Below are 18,276 nucleotides of genomic sequence, written 5' to 3' on the forward strand. Positions count from 1 at the left end.
TTCCTGTGGAATAGACTGAACTTTACCACCTGTCCCTTGTGTCTTCACTCCAGCTCTATATGCCAAACTTCTCCTGTTTCTTCATCTCAGTTGTATTTCACACTGACTGCTCTAGCCCTTTTCTTCACTGGGATTTCTTTTAAAGCCTCTTGCCTCTTAAGAATTCTTTTGGTTGTTCCTACACACTGTAATCATATACGTTGTTACACTGTTTATTACTGATATTCTCTTTGAATTCAGTGATGCAGACTGGCTCTTTCAGGGAGCCAATTCTTCTGTCACTCAAGGATCTGCAGTTGTGAAATGAATGGATTCAGAGCCTGTTGACTTTGACAACTTTGGGAAAGGCCAATGATGCTAAAAAAAAGATAAATCTTGTCCAATGGCAGCTATGCAATAGTGCACCCTCAGAAAACTCTTCCAAAATGCATAGACATAGATTTAAAAGAGACCCCTTATAGAGGATTGAAACTCTTCTTGTGGTTCCAGCGGGAGCAAGATCAGGGCTGCAAATTCAGAATGTAGAGATGTGATTGTGTCAAACTGTGTGTGACAGCACCCATTAACAGTCTGTTGCACTCCAAAATGTGACGCAATTCAAAGTGAAGTGAGCAGATGTAACACCCAGCGCACTCCTAGAGTCTCAAAGGAGCTTTGCTTCGATTCATTTTGATTTGAAAAGCAATTAGCTAATACAAATTAAGAACAACATTCTAACATTACTGTCTTGGCATCAAATTTCCACAAGTATTTGCTTTGGTAGTCCTGAGTCCAACAGGAGCTGCACGCATGCAGTAAAGTAGCATTTTTTAACATGTGTGAAAAAGTCATATTCTTTTCTGAGAGACTGCCCATTTTTCCAAAATAGTCTTCTCATGACAGTTTGTAGATAAGATACTAGGTAGTAGTAACACAAATTATGCCTTATAGCTAACATCCAATGTATAAAGTAACCTGGGTGTTACTTGGCCAAGCACCTCCACTAAAGTGTCCTTTCTTCCAGTTCAGTGAAGTTACACTGCAGTCAGTAAAAGTGGCAGGCATTATTTCTGAAAATCAAGCTGCCCTTATTTCAAGGATATTTCTCATGCCTTCAACCCACTGTCTAAAATCCCATCTCCAAAATCCCGTCAGCAATGGAAAAAGACTGGAAGCGCTGGCACCTCCTAAGTCCCCAAGCCAGCCTGCGAGTGACATTGTTGTTATTCCCTTCTGCTTGTTTCCTTAAACAGGGATGGGACTATTTTTTTTTTCCTTTTAACTACCAAATTGAATGAAGAAAGGAGTTCCAGTGGGAATGAAATGCAGCTTTATGTGAGTAAAACGCCCTGCAAATTCATATATAATTTCCAGAGCATTTTTTGTTGTTGTTTCTGCTGAAAAAAATGAAAGGATTTTAGAAATATTGAAATACTGAAGTTTTGTTTCCAAGTTTTACAAATAAATTATTTCCTTTCTAACATGATGGAGCATTTCATTTCAAACAGCTTTCAAAATGAAGTTCTTGAGTTATCATTTTGAAACCACATTTTCCATTCAAAAACAGATCTAAATTTGAAGAGCAGAAGATAAACAGAAGACTTTTACAGCCCACCCAAATGAAACTAAACATTTCAAAACAAGTATTATGATTACAGTGTAAATAGATGCCCACAAAACCAGACTCTATCACAACCAAAAAGGGGGCTGGAGAGAGGTCTGCCAAGCCCTACAGCCTGCGCTGTGTGTCTGCGGTGATGCCCAGGACAGCGGAGCCGTGAGGACGGAGCTGTTTCTACTTGCCCATCTCCACTTTCTGCTCCATTAAACCTCTGCCTGTGCCATGATCTTGCCGCACACCACTCAACACAGCCCTTCTGTAGCACTGTGAGTTGCTGTCCTCTCCTGGACAGAAATACAGACGGTCCGCTGTGAAACTCAAGGTCCTCTGCAACTCCTTCTACTCCTGCTGTAGCTTTGCAGTTTTTAACATCGTAGCATGTTGCAACTTTATCTTACATTACCTAAATGTTTCGCTCTTTAAACCCCAAATCCATAAAGAAAATATTGTTCCTGTTGTGGCTGGAATTTAACTGCAGACCATAGTTTACTGTCTTGAGTTCTGGCCATACCTCAAGGTATGGCAGGAGGAGAGGGTCACTGGTTGCTAACTATTTTTTGGGATGTTTAGTCCGGCATGTGGGCCTTACCCCTTGCTTTGTATAGTCAGATAACTTAAACAAAAAGAAAGCTGATATCACAGTTTAGTTGGTCGGAAACAAATGACTCTTTCTGCAGCTGGAAATCCTAGCAGAAGCTGTACCTGGGTAGAGAAGGTTTTTGGTGTGAACGCACAGGAGCTACACTGCCCAAGTCTAATGATAACCAGCGCATGTCTAAGACGTTGTGTATAGTTTTGAAACCTGCCTAGGTCTCACCATCCCCAACAATGAAAAAAGCATTTCTGAAAATGCCCTTTTGCTTCTTTATTTGCCTTAAAACTTTGACAAGTAATTTAAATCCTTGCGGAAGCTAAAAAAGTATGAGTTTGCCTGTTTATGAGGAATTACGCCAAAATGATCCCAGTCAAATACTCTGTAACCTGGCTCTTCAGGTGACAAAAGGATGTCAAGTGCTAGTTGTGTAATTTATTGTGTGCCATTGCTGTAGGAACTGGTATGAGTCACTATATGCTAACCCAGGCGAAATTATTTCTTGCTATTAAAAAAAAAACAAAACCAAAGAACACACCACGAAGGCGCATTCCTTAGTTTCTGTTTTAATCATAAACTTGCACGCTAGTAACCACATTTTGTTTTCATACTGCCTTTCTCCTCGAAGACGAAGAAATACTTGCATTTCTTTACTAGGTGTGTTCATATATAAGCTTAAGGCTGGAAAGACACTGTGGTTTTGAGAGGTGCTGATCCCACTTGGGCACAGAATATTCTGGCACAGCAGCACTTTTCCAAACCATTCTCTTTGTGCTCACTGGACCTAAAATAGAGACATGGAATTGATTTTCCAAGGAAATGGTAAAATGGATTGAACAATTTGCGAACTATTTGGAAGCAACGAGTGTGACTGTATTTTTTATTGTCTCAAAAGGATTCAGGTTATAACATGCTGGCAGTGAAATATGATAGCTGTAGAAACAAAATATCCACGAGGATGAGAGCACACCTACTTATGGCAAATCTCCATAGTGCCTTTTGCCTGCAATATTACTTGAGCTGATGTTTACTACATCGATTTATTACCCCTCCCAGAAAGCATTTTTGGCAAGTTCCTCTTATGTTGTCATCACAGTATCCCTAAAAGGGGAAAAGTATTACTAAAAATTGAAGTGCTTTAAAAAGATGCTTTATGATGATCTTTGATGAACTATAGGCATCTACGTAATTCATGTGTGTAACTGTAACTAATAAGAGAAGAACTAGAAAAGTTTAGCAATTAAGAGGGATTTTTCCCTTAACTCAATTTGAAAACAAATTCTGCAGTGATAGATCCTATGAGAGCAGAAATGATAAATGAGGAGCTGAAGACTTTTTTTTTCTTTAGCTTTGTAGTTTGGGATGTTTGAAATATGAGAGACAAAGCAATATCCTCTGCATATTAGGTGACAACTTTTCCACTAGCCAAATATAACTGAGGGGAGTGTGTGATGCTACACTGACCACAGGAGGGGGAATAAACAAGAAGGCACACAGTCTTGTGGCTAATCAAGTCTCAAGATATTCAGTCCCAGCTCGTACACAGGCTCTTTACATGTGACCTTGGATGAAGTACCTGGGTTAAAATTTTCCAACACTCACATTCTCAAAGTCCTTAAATCAGTGGAGTAGGACACTTAAATTATTTTCAAAAATGTATCAATGAAAGTTAAAGAATATAAGTCCCAGGCTGAGACAATTTGCAGAATTGTCACATTTAGTCTCTTTGTTCCTACTACCACGTATAGCTCTATCTCCTATATCTGTCACTTGTACTATGAAGTCTCATCAGTGCAGGTGATTGAACAGGGACAAGCAAAATGAGGTGGTGATCCTCCTCTATGCATTATACTATGCATTAAATGTGCAGCAACACAATTATGTGAGCATTGGAGTCTCATTTCCCATCTTGTCTTGTGTGTGCCTGGCTTGGTGTTAAAGAAAGTACAAACCCAAACTTCCTATGGTTGGAGTACGGAAAAGGTCTCTTCTCTCTCCTCCCTTTCCTCTCAGTTTGGGATCTCTGATACTCAATACCATGGAATCTTCAGGTTGAAGGCTTTAACTCATATGGGGCAACTGCAGACTTCAACTTGGTGCCCATTTCCACAGAACCTTTTGGAATTTCATTATTCTTGCTACCTTGTCATTTCTCACCAATTTGACTGTAACTGGGCAATGGTTCAAGAATTATTACACACACACACACCCCCCATATGCCTTATTATGCCTCAGGACAGCATTCTAAATAATAATAATAACAATAATAATCAGAAGTATCGAATTCAAATGTGGAATACTTTCAGTGCAAGGAAAATTAGAAAGAAACAATCACGCTAATGTAAGTGTTCTGTTGTGAACTGATGAAATTGCAGAACAGCAGAGCAATGCTGGTGACTTGGTGGGGATCTGATAAACGTGAACTTTCTCTCTGTGACTAGGAGAAAAGGCTATAAAGAAAATCAGACTTCTAATTCTTATTCCATTTGGACAGGTCTAATGATAAATAAAAGTGATGTATGTTTTATCAACTGCCATCAAGATACTTGGGGATTTTCTTGGGAGGTCATGATGGCATAGTATAAGAATAAAGGATATGAAGCATAAAATCCTTTTTAACTGCATTCACATTATCATCTCCAATATCTCTAACCATTTCAGGGTGTTAAAAAAAAAAAAAAGGCAAAACAAATGCCACACTCTCAAAATGGGGAAAAAAAACCCGAATTCCAAACCGTGAAAGTCTTCCAGGCTGTGTGGCTGAGCTATAGATGTTCAGCAGTATAACAGATACAAATTGATTGCATAGGTCAACAGAAAATCTTGATCAAGGAAACAGGTCATACACAGTGCTTCCCTGAATGGCAACACTTATGCAGAAGAAGTATCTGATCTTGGTATTGAAGAAGACAGTGACAAAACTTCAAAGGAAGCAGGACTTCAGAGAAAGCAGCACTGGAGCCAACATTACGCAAGGCATCAAATTAATTTTTAATAAACTGTTTGTGGATCAATCACTCTCTCAGATTTGTCACCAGTGATACACCCACTGCAACAGTGATTCGGATGTTCCACAACAGTTATGATTCCTAGAGAAAGCACAAATTCAATGTGCTTTATAATGACCAATATAGAGTCCTTTATGTCATAGAGAAGTACCTACACATTCTTCTGAGAACTATATAAATATCAGTTATTCTGTCTATAAGCACAGCCACAGAAGCTATATCTTATTTGTAGGATCACACAACAGTATCCTGGGGGGGGGAATGTCTTTTTATATATTTTAAAATGAAAGAAATAATGAGCCACTCTAATAAAATTCTAGTCCAGGAAAGTGCCTGGTTAGCAGTGATGTGGTCAAACTAAAGAGCTGGAGTTAAAACCAGGTTAACAGACTCCCACATTTTAACCTTCACTTGTTGCAATCCATGCTGTATAGCTGCCCCGCTTCCCCATCTGAGCATGCTGCTGGCAAATAACGAAGAATAATCTCCATTCTGCCATGATAATTCAACACATTTGCAAAAAGAATAATTCACAGATGATTTTGCTTCCAGGACTTGGAGTTACTCCCACCTACATCCATTGCAAGACTCCCACTGACTCACTGGAAGCAAAATAAAAGGTAAATAAGAGCTCAAGTTTAAAATGCCTATCATCCATGAAGGTAATATTGGGACTGTTGGGATGGAAGTTGTCTCTGCACTCAAGAGATGATGGCTGTAGGGACCCCAGAAACATGAGAGGAACACGTTCCCCCAGCGCCTCTGCTCATTGTTTTTGTTGCAGTGATTGGCTGTGTGTGATCTAAAATAAGTGGAGCTGGCCACTAATTTTCAGTTAACTTTATTTCTTCAATGACACAGTGAGGAAAAGGAGGAAGGAGGAGGCTGGCAGAGGAATCAATTAAGTAGGAGAGTTCTTCATCCTAAGGAATACAAGAATAATTTATATTTTCTGATGGGGATTTTCAGAATGAAGTACTTCCTCGTGAATCAATATTTTGCAGTACTGGCAGTTTCAATCAGCTTGTTTATTTTCATAGAAAGTGTGGGGGAAAAAAATACTTTCCAGAATTTTTGAATCAACTTTTTGCAAAATTTCTGCAATGTTAAAACATAAGCTTGTTTCATTTTGAGGCGCAAACAAATATTAAGGCATTGACATCTCTCTCAGTATGGAAATTCCCTTCTCCACATAGCTGTGGTTTAAAACCTTTCTGCCCCGTCTTCCTCTACTCTTGCAAATACAAATGGAAATATGAACTCAGCTATGGAAAGCTTTTGCTCTTCTCATTGCTGTTCATGATAAAACCCAGCAGAAGAAACAAACAAAGGAAAACATTTTTCTCTCAAAAAAAAGTTCACTTGACATTCTCTCTTACATACTTGTGTCAAATCCTTTGCACTCCTACCTGACGACCATTCATGTGGCACCTCAAAGGGAGGCAAATTTGTTGTAAACACTCTCAAATGTTATTTTCAAAGTCAAACTACGTTTCTTTTTAATAAGATACAAGACACACACACGCCCCCAAAAAATATCTGGACATTCTGATTCCCCATGACAAACCCCTGTAAATATTTCCACAATTTAAAAAGTCTAATTATCTCTGAGAGACCTTGGGCTTTAGCTTAAGAAATCCCTGCTGCAAAGGTAAGCTCATGCAAGGGCTCAATTCTGGCTGGTGCTGAACACTGTCACTCTGATCTGATGAAGCACATAAGCATGTGCATAAATTCAAGTATGTCGATAATCACGCTCCCAGACTAAAGCTCAGGCTGAAGTTATTCTCAGAGCAGGATCAAGTGCTGAGTACCTAGCAAAGCAAAGTCGCAAGTGACGTTGAACCTTAACTTCTTCACAAATTACTGCTCTGAGATGTATGAACTAAGGGATACTTTTTTTTTTTTTCTTTTTTGTCCAGACAGCTATTCCCCCTTGGCAATCTCCTCTTGGAAGCATAAGGAATTCACATCCCGAAGGGATTCAGGTGGTTTAGACTACACCATATAGATCCAAATCCGCTGTGACCTGTTCTGTGTCTCTTGGCAGTTTATAACCCAAGGTGCCCTTAATTTGTCTGTTAGGGTCTAGAAGAGAGGTCTATAGAGAAACTCAGATTTGGAAGGCATCTCTGCATGTTCCTCTGGTCCAATGCCCTGCATGAAGAGAGCCTCCTTCAAAGTTATATGGCATTGCTTAGGGTGTCATCCAGGTAGGTTTTTAATATCTCCAAGGATGGGCAGTCTGCAGCCTCTCAGAGCCCCTGCTACACTGCTTGGCCTCTTAGAGGCTTAGTCTTTGTGCTTCTGGCCCTGACCACCTTAGGGTTGCACTGCAGGACTCTGTTCAGCCTTTTAACATCTTTCTTGCACTGGCAGCTCTTACACTCAGGTCTGTGGATCAATCCCTACCAGAAATGTATAACCTTTGGAAAAGTCATCCTGTGTCTCATTTCCCTCCTGTACCCAGCATGGATGGTGCCCAGGCTAACACCAAGCCCAGCAGCACTGCACGCTGGTTGCACTCATACATGGTGCTTTCTCTCCGTCTCCCTGTCTGCAGTGTGGTCATGTCTCTGAGGGTTAGCTCATCTGTAGAGCAGAAAGTACCTCAAATTACTCAACATTTTCTGTGTGGTGAGAACAGGCACAGAGGGGAGGGTGAGAAGCTGTTGTATAATCATACCTGCCACCATGCAGTCACGTACTCGTGCTAAAGGGGTGGTCATGACCTCATATCCCACTGAAAAGGGTTTAGCAGCATCGTATTTTCCAAGGGTAGGAGTGAACATGAATGGTTCCCAGGGAGCAACTGTTAAACCTGCAGACTGCTATTCCCAATATCTTCAGGTCTAGAGGTTGCCAAGATACTGAGAGAGGGAGATGAAAACATGTATGAAATATCTTTCAAATGCAGTTTCAAAGAATGATTTCACGTGCTTTGAAGATAAATAGACTCCCTCCTAATTAATTCATCATATTAATTTCTTCAAATAAAAGATACTCATGAAATGTCTGGATTTATCCTGGGTTTTTTGAAACTGTGACTTGTCCACCATTTCAGTATTCCTGGAATATATGGATTCAAAATAGCTTTGAAACAAATAGATGGTGATCTGAACCTGATCAGTACAGCCAGCTAAGCACAGACTGTGCAATGCAAACGGTTTTGTTATTAATACCAAATTCATTGTATGACTTTGATTCAGTTTGATGTCTAGGTGGAAATGATTGTCTTGTATGGAGGAGAGGTTCTGAGGTGGAACCCAGAAGGTCTGAATTGTAGGCCTACGAGAGGCTCCCAGTGTCACCTGAACCAATTCATTCATGGTTCTCCTCCAGTACCCACATGCAACCAGTGGAAAGTCTTGATGTCTGCACCCCATCTACGTCCCCAGCAGCTTCCCTACGTGGGGGTCTGTTCCTCTACACAGGACTCCCGTGAGCTTCACAATTTTATCCCTTCCTTGCCATCTCCCTCTTCCATCCTGAGAGAGCTTCATGCTCAAGGGTTTTGAAACCTCACCCATCAGGACTTAAGCCAATCTCCTGTGATTAGAGGCCAGTATGGGGAAGTAAATTAGCCTATCTGTCTCCTGCCAAGCTCTTTGGCTTCCCTCTGAAGCACTTCCTACAAGTCGGTGTCAGTGGCAGGGTAACAGACGAGGGGGGTTCGAGGTTTGGTTTTGGGTAGCAAGGTTCCTATATTCGGTTCTTATATTCCCTAAACTACACGCTTTGCCTTTTTTACTAAGATCAGGGGACTTTGGCACATAGAAAACATCTTATGAGGTTTATAAAACATTGTGTAAAATTTAGCTAGAAATTTATCCCACTAAGCAATAATGGTAAAGCACTGTGTGTGAAATCTAAGCTTTTAGAGAGAAGGGGGTTTATTTTAGAATCTGTACTCTCCTAACAAATCCAAAAGCTCATATAATGGTGTGAAACAGAAAATGTTCCTTGACGGTGAACCAAAACATACAGTTTTAAAAGTCTCTTTTCAGATAAAAATTCTATTTCCTGTATGTGATGACATTTGATTGGGATGGGTATTATTATTTATTATTTTCACAGCACCAAAACGTGTGGTGAGTGCTTGCAAAGGAGCAAGGGCAGGTCGAATCCTTCAACTGAAAACAGCATTTGATCCATGGATAGGAGTTAATGTCCACATTAAATGATGGCAGGCCATTTTTCAAACTTTGTTATTTTTGAAATATGATAACTCTAATCATAATTTCAATGGAGCAATTTTTTAATTATTTTTTTTATTTTCTGGTCCTTAAGAGTAAGAAGCTACCTTAGGAGATGATTGATAATGTATGGGAGGGAAGAGAAACAATTTAAAAATGAGACCTATCAGGAATTAAACATTAAACCAACTCCCAACAAGAATAATAGCCCTGTGCTCATCGGTAAACACCAGCATTTTGAGAGAGCCCAAAGACATGAGAGGTGTTTAAGAGCATCCCTCCAAAAAAACCCCCACCTTTGTTCAAACATTTATTTTGGCTCTCAATTAAAATAGAAAAATATGGCTCCAAACTAGCCAAGCACAGCTGTGCTACTGCTGGAATTGTACTAGTTAGATAGATTTTGGGTCAGTGTTCTGTGCTGTCCTTTCTAGCATGCTTGCTGCCCTTCTCAGCAGGTCTGGGGGGAGGCACTGGCAGCACCCACAGCAGACCTCACAAGCCCTGAGGCTCCGTGCATCCCTCTCCCTGCCCGTTTTGTTTGCAGAGCTGGCCCAGCCCGGCTGCTCTGAGTTTTGTGGCTCTAATCCTTCTCATCCTTCTCCTGTCAGACTGGAAGGAACAGCCCATAGCAGTGGACAGCCTCAGGGTATGAAAAAACTTTGCATCTTGGGAAACCCATGCCACGGACCATTATCAGTCGTGGTATTACAGTTATTAACATTATTACCACGGGTTACAGCTGCAGCCAGAACGAACAGATGCAGAGCAGTGTGCCAAGCTATGCTACATGCATTAGAAAGACACTCCAGCGTTTCTCACACAGGCGCTGCAGGAGGGGTAGCTCCCCACTGGGACTCCTAAATTTCCGTTTCAGCCACTGGACGATAGCGGATCATTACGCACTGGGCATTTGTGGAAATGCAGCTTCCCGCACGCACACGAGCCCAAGGTAAAAGAGCTGTGAGCAATACTTGGTGCTCCTGCCCCTTGTGGCTCCTGGGCTGCAGAAATCTGTTCCTTGGGTTTTATTCAGACAGTTTTACACTCTTTTATGGAGTCGCAACGTTTTATTACAGAAACATTCCTAACGAAAGCTGATTCTAATAGCTCCCTCTCTGGTAGGAAAATTATTTTTTTTACCAGTTTTATAGCTCTTTAAATAAACACTGCCTCATACTTTTCCTTCCCATGTATCTCTTAGCTCTTAATTACATTGAACTTCTCTTGACCTCTTGCTCAGGAAGAGCGGAAACAAACAGGTTGCTGAGCAAAGTATGACCTGCTTGTCACAGCAGTGCTAACAACCACCCTTCCTGCTGCCTCCCCATGATTTAGTGCTTCATGTCTGGACTAAGAAGTACCGTATCACAAGTTTCATGGCAAATGCAGCTTCTGTGTCCTCCCGTACAGAGGGAATGCACTGAAGCTGTTTCAGCTTCAAATCTCAGGGACAAATTCAAACATGAGAAAAGTTTCTTGTGGAGTTAAGCGAGCACATGCAGGAGGTGCAAAAATGGACACCAAGTGGTATCACTGTGAGCTTTTAAGGAACTTTGGATGAAACATCACATGGAAACACTGACTTGGGAAGACATGGTCTTTGTATAATACCACGGTAAGCTATCCCTCATTTAAATATGAATGTCAGTTCTTAAAACCTGAAATATTTTTTTCCTCTAGAAATCAGAATCTTCCTACTGAAGTCTACAGCAGAGATATTTTTCTTAACTACTAGTGTCCCTCTTTAAGATGACAACCTTCATCTACTTTCACCTAAAGCTGTTCTTGGAAATGGCCAAACATTTGGAGAGTTTCAGTCAAACCCTAAGATACTAATTTGTGAGTTTCCCTGATAGCAGAAGGTGGTGTTAACAGTAAGAAATACTTGCCAAAGCTTAATTTTTCTGGGTGCAGAGGAACATTTACAAAAGCCTGAGAGAAGCTGGTCCATTTCCACCATGTGGGACATGGGCTCAGAGCCTCACATTCCTCTAGAAGGTGCTCCAGCACCCGCAGACAAACAAAGGTTAGTTACCCTGTCTTGCACTGGGATCTCTAATCTCCCTTCCTTTAGACAACCAAACTAAGAATGAATGCGGCAACTTTTGCAGAAGTGGAGAGAACAAAATGTGGACAATAAGGAGCACCAAGAATCCATAGTCAACCAGGCTTTACCACAAGGAGAGTTAGAGCAAGAAACTGGGAATGATTACAGCTGTGTTTTCCTTCCAGCTCTATTACCAATTCAGGGCATGAATTGGTCCTGACCTCCTCTTGCCCCACGTTCCAGCTGACCTACAATAAACATACGTAACCCAACAGAGGAGCTGTAGAGCTCAGTCCTTTAGCATTAGTCAAACCCTCATGGTTAACCAGCTGGAAGATGTGGGAATTAATACTGTAGTCTTTTTTATGAGAATTCGCCAAATGTGTCCAGCAAAGGAGGAGGAATTTCTGTGGATGTCCATCATTTCGCACAAGTCAGGTCATTTACATTAAGGTGTTTAGATGCAGAGTTAGCAGCCCAGTTTCAGCCACCTGGCTTTGAACCCTTTAGCCAACAGGAATTTAAAGGAAGTGCTGAGCACACCTACACAACAGCAGCTTATTGTTATCCCAGCCCTTGAATTTTCCAACTCTATTCTTCATGTGCAACACAGAAATTGAAGAAAAGCTATCTGCACAGACAATTACTGCTTGTATAATATCAGGACACAGCCAAACTGATGTGACCAGAAAGTCAAAGAACAATATCGTCCTAAAAGAAGGAAGAAACATGTAAAGCAAATACCAGGTATGTGATGGGGTGTCTTACCTGCCACCAGGCTCTTCAAGTGACTGGTACACAGTGGCAAAATACTCTGTCTTTTGACATGTCATGTCCTGAGGCTTCTCTCCCTCTTGACTGCACGCTCAATGGCTGTTTGCCACTTCTGTTGTGTAAGGCAGTTCTTGTCAGCCACCACTACCTTTTTTAGCCCAAGTAAAAGGCACTCAGGCTTCCTCCATGCAGCTGTGCAATGTGCAGCTTGCTGCTAATTTGAAGGGCACCCCTCCTCCTCCTTCCCTGATGATCCAGGAATACAGCAGTGAAGTGCCTTAATGGTAGCATCAAATAGCCTCATGCCATACATTTTTAATTTCTACAATGGTCCTTGTTAGAGGTTCAGAGTTCTGAAAACAAGTGTGAAACGTTGCTAAAATGGATGAAAATATCTTACCTAAAAATAAACTATCATCCAATTCATGCTGCATCACCCCAATTACTGACACTTTTTCTGGAAACTAATATGGCTTTATTACCACAGTATCCAAAGACCTGGTAATCATGAAGGATTTTTTTGCCTTGTACCACCCTAGAGATGTAGTAGTGTAAAATATAAAGACTTGAGCCATTGATGGTTGAAGAAAATGTGCATGGACAATGCAAGCTCTTGCAAGCTCTCAGGCATTGAGATCATGTACAGTCTCAAGAGGGTTATGAACTGCCACCATGCTAGAGGTCATAGCTCTCATTGTCAGAAATGTTTATCAAACTTCAATATCCAGATCTGGGGCATGAGGAAGTTGGTTTAGTTGTCAGAAGGGTCAATCCCAAGAAGCCTCCTCCCAACCACCGAGAGACAACCTTTCCTTCTCTTGCCTCTCCATACTCTGTCGGCAGAGCAATTGGGCTTGATCTCATCACAGTCAAACAGGAAATGTAATTAAAGGCTCTTTCTGAGTACCTACCACTCCAGAAGTCCTCCTGCAGGGACTTAGAAAGACTAGTTGCAAAGCTCCCTTTTTCTTCTTTCTTTTTCTGCTAACAGATGTCAAGTCACTATTTCTAATCTTGCCCCTCCACCCAGGAGCAGAACAAAATGTGTTACTTTTCTGAGCTTCATCAGAACCTTTTGAAGTGGACGGCACTTTATTTTACAAAGGAAGAAACTGAACAGGTGATGCAAACTGTTCCAGGGCTGAGCTTTAACACAGATGTTTTGATCATTATTTGCTGTTATACCCATTGCCCCATCCCCCTGGGCTGTGGTGGTATCGTGGTCCTTTATCTCTTGCTCATCCGTCCTTGCTGCAGAACACAACAAACCTGGTGTGCTGCTTGGGAAGAGAGCTACAGGTTTACACCAGCAGCTTTCAAAAAAAATTGGGATGTTATCCTGGGTCATGATAAGATTGTTATCTCTAATAATGTCAAAATTATCAGGAGGACTCTTATTTCATATATTTTCAGAGCTTCTGTATGAGCTACATAAAGCTGAAGCTAATCTCATTTGCTCGAAGTGCCTTCATTAGCAATGCAGAGACAGATCAGAGCTGTATCGCATGCTCTTGTGGTTCCATTAGGATTCATGGTGAAGGGCTGATCAATAACTACTGAGCTCTTAGGGCTGCCATACAGAGAGGAAAAAATAATATACAATCCCTTAAAGACCTTAATTAGGCAAAAACAAAATTATTATGTTAATAAGCCAAAAGTATTTAATATTAATCTAATTGCAACAACTTCTTCATTAATCACTGAGTGTATAAAAGCAGGTGATAGCTGATAAAAGAAGCAAAATAGGCAGCATCTGGCAATGGGATCTGTTTGGCAGTTTGTCTCCTTATAAACACTAAGCTGTGGGATGTTTTGTCTTTATTTCCACTGAGCTTAAGGTTCAGAAACTCTTGGTGCTCAGAAACTCTAAATGGGGCAATATTTTAAAAAGACACCTATTGCAAGCTTCCAAGGAAATGCTTTTGAGTGTCTGGAGGTTTTGTGTAGGTCAGGGGGTCTCAACCCCTTCCATGCTTTGAATTCATCTCTCCAAAGGGAAAAGTTTCAACAAATACTTTGTCTCATCACCCTTCAGCATATCTGCCTTGCATTTTCCTTGTTCCTTTTGCTGTATAGCTAGAAAGATAGACAGAAAAAGAGAGAAGATGGGGATTTTCCCTGTGATCTTTGGATCAAGACTTCATGATCTAAGTCCTTAACCTCATTTGAAGATGTTGCTAATTAATTTGATGCCTACATTTGAGCAGAGCAGATATTATGCCCTTAATGCGAACACTTCAGTCTAGAGATGTTGAGAGAAGAGTAACACATGAAAGCATAGGCAGAGCAGTTAGATCCAGCATCCAGCTTGTGACTTCTGAGGACCTCAAGTTTTTACATTTGAGGCTTATATTATGCTAGGAAGTAAACCAAAGGGTTTTCAGGCTGGGCATGGCGAACGGCAGCAAAAGGCCCAGCGGTAGAAAAGGGGTTTTGAGAAAACAGAGTGCAGATGTAACAGGGAGGGAAGAAAGAGGAAAAAACTGCTCCAATTCATGGCTGCCTCCCTTATCTTATGGCAGAAAGAACCACTTTGCACTGAGTGGTACTAAAAGCCTTCTCTTCTCCTTTGGAAATCACAGTGAACACATTCAGTAAGTATTAAGTAATTGACTGCCATTCCTAGGACAAACCTGATATGCTGCAACTATTTCCCCTGAGATACCTCCTTCTAACAGGGTTTGGACAGTGTGAGCCCTCTCAGTACTGCTGCCTTCTCCTTTTGCCCACCCATGGTCCATTCCCCAACCGGGAAGGAGTGACACGAGGTAGATGCACAGTCCTCCACCCTGGGTGTAAAGTTTCTGCTCTGACGTTTCCTTGATGCTGGCAAAAAATAGGCACCTAGGCACCTGGCAACTCTACGTGTCTGATTTAGTCACAATCTCCCTGATGTTTCCACACTTGTGTTACCAGCTTTCTGAAATTATGTCCATTACATACAGAGACTGATGTTTTCTAACAGCTTTGGCAATCAGCCCCAAATATTTCACTGGACTGTTTTTTCCAGAAACCACGCAGATGAGGTGTCTGTGAGGCTTTTGCAGTTGGGCATCCAGATAGCAATCACCAAATACCTTTGACATGGTAACCATAAAGCCAGTCACGTAACGGACCCATAAAGACTTAAAGGCAAAAAGGAACAATTCCTCTTCTGAAATTTCAGCCAGCAAGCAAGGACAAAATGAAGTCTCATTTTGCCATTAAGGAAAAAACCCCTATATATTGATAAAATGGAGATGCGCATTCTTATATACTGCAGAGTACTGTTGCTCTCAGACAGAGGGGACCCTGATTTTCAGAAATCAGTTTTAAAAACACTAACATAGAAATATGAATCCTCTCCATAGACTAACAAGTCAGTGTACACTGGTTACTTTATAGCAGCCAGCTTGTGTTCATGCTTTTAGTCCCCAGTGAGTATAAGTTAATGTGTCCCTTTTTCATTTTGTGCGTTAGCCCGAAATCCCTCACATTTACTGTCAGGTCCCCTAAAAGAAGCTCATGTACCTAGGTAGCGATCGTGAGGCAGCTGGCACACAGTGACTTACTACTCCCCAGTAGTGCATTCATATGTCAAAACCTTTCCATTGCTAAACACTTGGAAGGACAGGCACATCAGAGCTATCTCACTGTAGTTAATGTACCACTGGGACAGACTAAAGTATTTTTTCCGGCAATAACTTGAAGCATTTTTCCAAGGTGGTGTTCTAAGCACATTCAATTTCATCATCACCATTTTCACAAAGACTAAATTTCTGTTGGGAGGTATTTTTTACCCCTATTTGATACCAGGGCTGAAAAGGCTGCAGGACTGCAGAACCTTGACTTTTTGGATGAACATCTAATTTCAGGTTTCCATAGGTGACATCATAGTAACAACTAAAAAATAAGTTAAGGCACTCAACTTCTATTGACTTCAACAGACACTGAGCTATGACTTCTTCATAAAAATGTTAACCTAGATCAATTTCCCCACTTCACTGCTAAAACAGGGTTTATTCAGAAGCATGGTCTATAGGACAGATCTGTCAGTGTCCTGGTTTCAACTGAGCTAGAGTTAATTTTCTTTCTAGTAGCTGGTACAGTGCTGTGTTTTGGATTTAGGATGAGAATAATGTTGAGAACACACTGATGTTTGTAGTTGTTGCCAGGCAGTTGCAGTGTCTACACTAAGCCAAGGACTTTTCAGCTTCCCACGCCCTGCCAGGGGCACAAGGAGCTGGAGAGCACAGCCAGGACAGCTGACCCAGGCTGGCCAGAGGGATATTCCCGGCCATAGAACGTCGTGCTCCAGATAGAACTGGGGAAGTGAGTCAGGAGGTGGTATCAGTGCTCGGAAACAGACTGGGCATTGGGGTTTTTCACAGGTGATGACCAATTGCTCACCTGTTGTTTATTATCATCATCATCATCATCATTTTTTGTTATCCTATTAAACTGTCTTTATCTCAACCCATGAGGTGGGTTTTTTTTCATTCTCTTCCCCATCCCCTGGGATACAGACACACAGGGGTGAGCGAGCGGCTGCGTGGTGCTCAGTTACCAGCTGGGGTTAAACCCTGACAGTCAGTTAAAGCAGGTACATGTTCACATCTGCAACTTTAGCTTGTACTGTCAGCTATCATGATGGTACACACAACAGCACTGTCAGAGATCTGCTTATTTAGCCAGCTGTGCATACAATGGGGGTACGTATGCAAGAAGCAGCATTGGTCTGACTCGCCTTGCATCCCTGCCTGTTTGGCCTTCCCAAGTCAGGACACGAGCAATAATAACTCAGCTCATTTCAGCTCAAACTTATTGCATTTTCTTTGGTAGTTAGAAGAGTGTAAATAAGCCACATAAGAAGTAAAAGCTACATAAGAAGTATATACATGAGAAGTATGTCTGATTAGGAGATGCAAATTTTATTATAATTTACAGTACTGCTTGTTCAGGAAGCATTATTGTGAACAGTAAATAACATTTCAATTTTTATAACTGTCATAAACCAATAGGCCTGAGCCTTGATCAGCATACTGCCACTTATTCTTTCATTGTACGTTTTCTAAATGATCTGCCAACCTTGCTGTCAATACATAATGAGTGATTTTTCCATCACTCAAGAGAAGAGGTACAGTCTGTTGGGTTCATAAACAATATCTTCATTTGGACGGTGCTTGAGCTCATACCCTTACTGTCCAAGAAGGTTTGTATCCACTTGTAGCAGTCTGATTTGAATTAGGCTCTGTCACCTTAGAAATCCAACTTGTTACCAAAAGCAACAGCTTTGCTTCCTTTATTTGTATTAGATTTGCCTCCTTGAACAAAAATTTTGATCTTATGCATATTGCTAGCGTGTTTCTCATGAGACTCAAGATTCTACTGGTTTGCATTGGTTTAAACAATGATATGCCAGAGAAACACATCTTCTGCAAAGGTACAGACAGATATCTTCTGCAGGGGGGTTAGAGACACCTCTGTATGCAGTAATCGGAAAGATAAGTGGACTAGCAAAGTTATATATGGGCAAGTCATCTGAAGCTGATAAGGTACAAGCAGCAAATTAATGAAATCATCCACATTTTGTCATGTCCACTGAAAACTATGTCTGGCTTTGGGGCTTTTCAGGGGTTGTGCACCGAGCCAGCTGGAACTGCGTACCTAGAGCAGAGGCTCACGTTAGAAAATGATGATCAGCCTGAATTCGCTTTGTGAGCCTCTATGGCAGGGATGGCTGATGAACAACATGAGAACAAAAGCAAAAGACTAAAGGAGAGTCTGGAGTACCAGAATGTGTTGAAAACCACTAGAAACATAGATGAAGTGTGTTTTATTGTATCTGAAGGCAGTGCATGGCAGTAAAAGAAATAAAAGGGAAGTGAAGGATAGGAAAAATCTCAAAGGAATAGAAAATATGGGTGAAAGATCCCAACTGTCCCACAATTCCTACCCTGCAGAACTTCTCTTTGCCCTAAGGTGACAGGTAAAAGAAGAGCTAGAAAGGCTTATCACACTTAGAGACTGAGCTATTGTTCTCATAATATGGTAAGCAGGCCACAAGAATAAGTAGT

General features: G+C 41.2%; 1 long non-coding RNA gene across 1 annotated transcript in view; it reads right to left on the reverse strand.

The window, feature by feature from the left end:
* The window catches only part of LOC129203811 (uncharacterized), an 84,543-nt gene extending 72,239 nt beyond the window's left edge, over window positions 1-12,304 (reverse strand). Inside the window, exon 1 of the long non-coding RNA XR_008576164.1 lies at window positions 12,215-12,304. This is a non-coding gene — a long non-coding RNA (uncharacterized LOC129203811). The remainder of the gene's footprint in view (window positions 1-12,214) is intronic.
* Between the last annotated feature and the right edge of the window lie 5,972 nt (window positions 12,305-18,276).

The sequence above is a fragment of the Grus americana genome, chromosome 2 (genome assembly GCF_028858705.1).
Source record: "Grus americana isolate bGruAme1 chromosome 2, bGruAme1.mat, whole genome shotgun sequence".
In the NCBI taxonomy this organism is placed as follows: Eukaryota; Metazoa; Chordata; class Aves; order Gruiformes; family Gruidae; genus Grus; species Grus americana.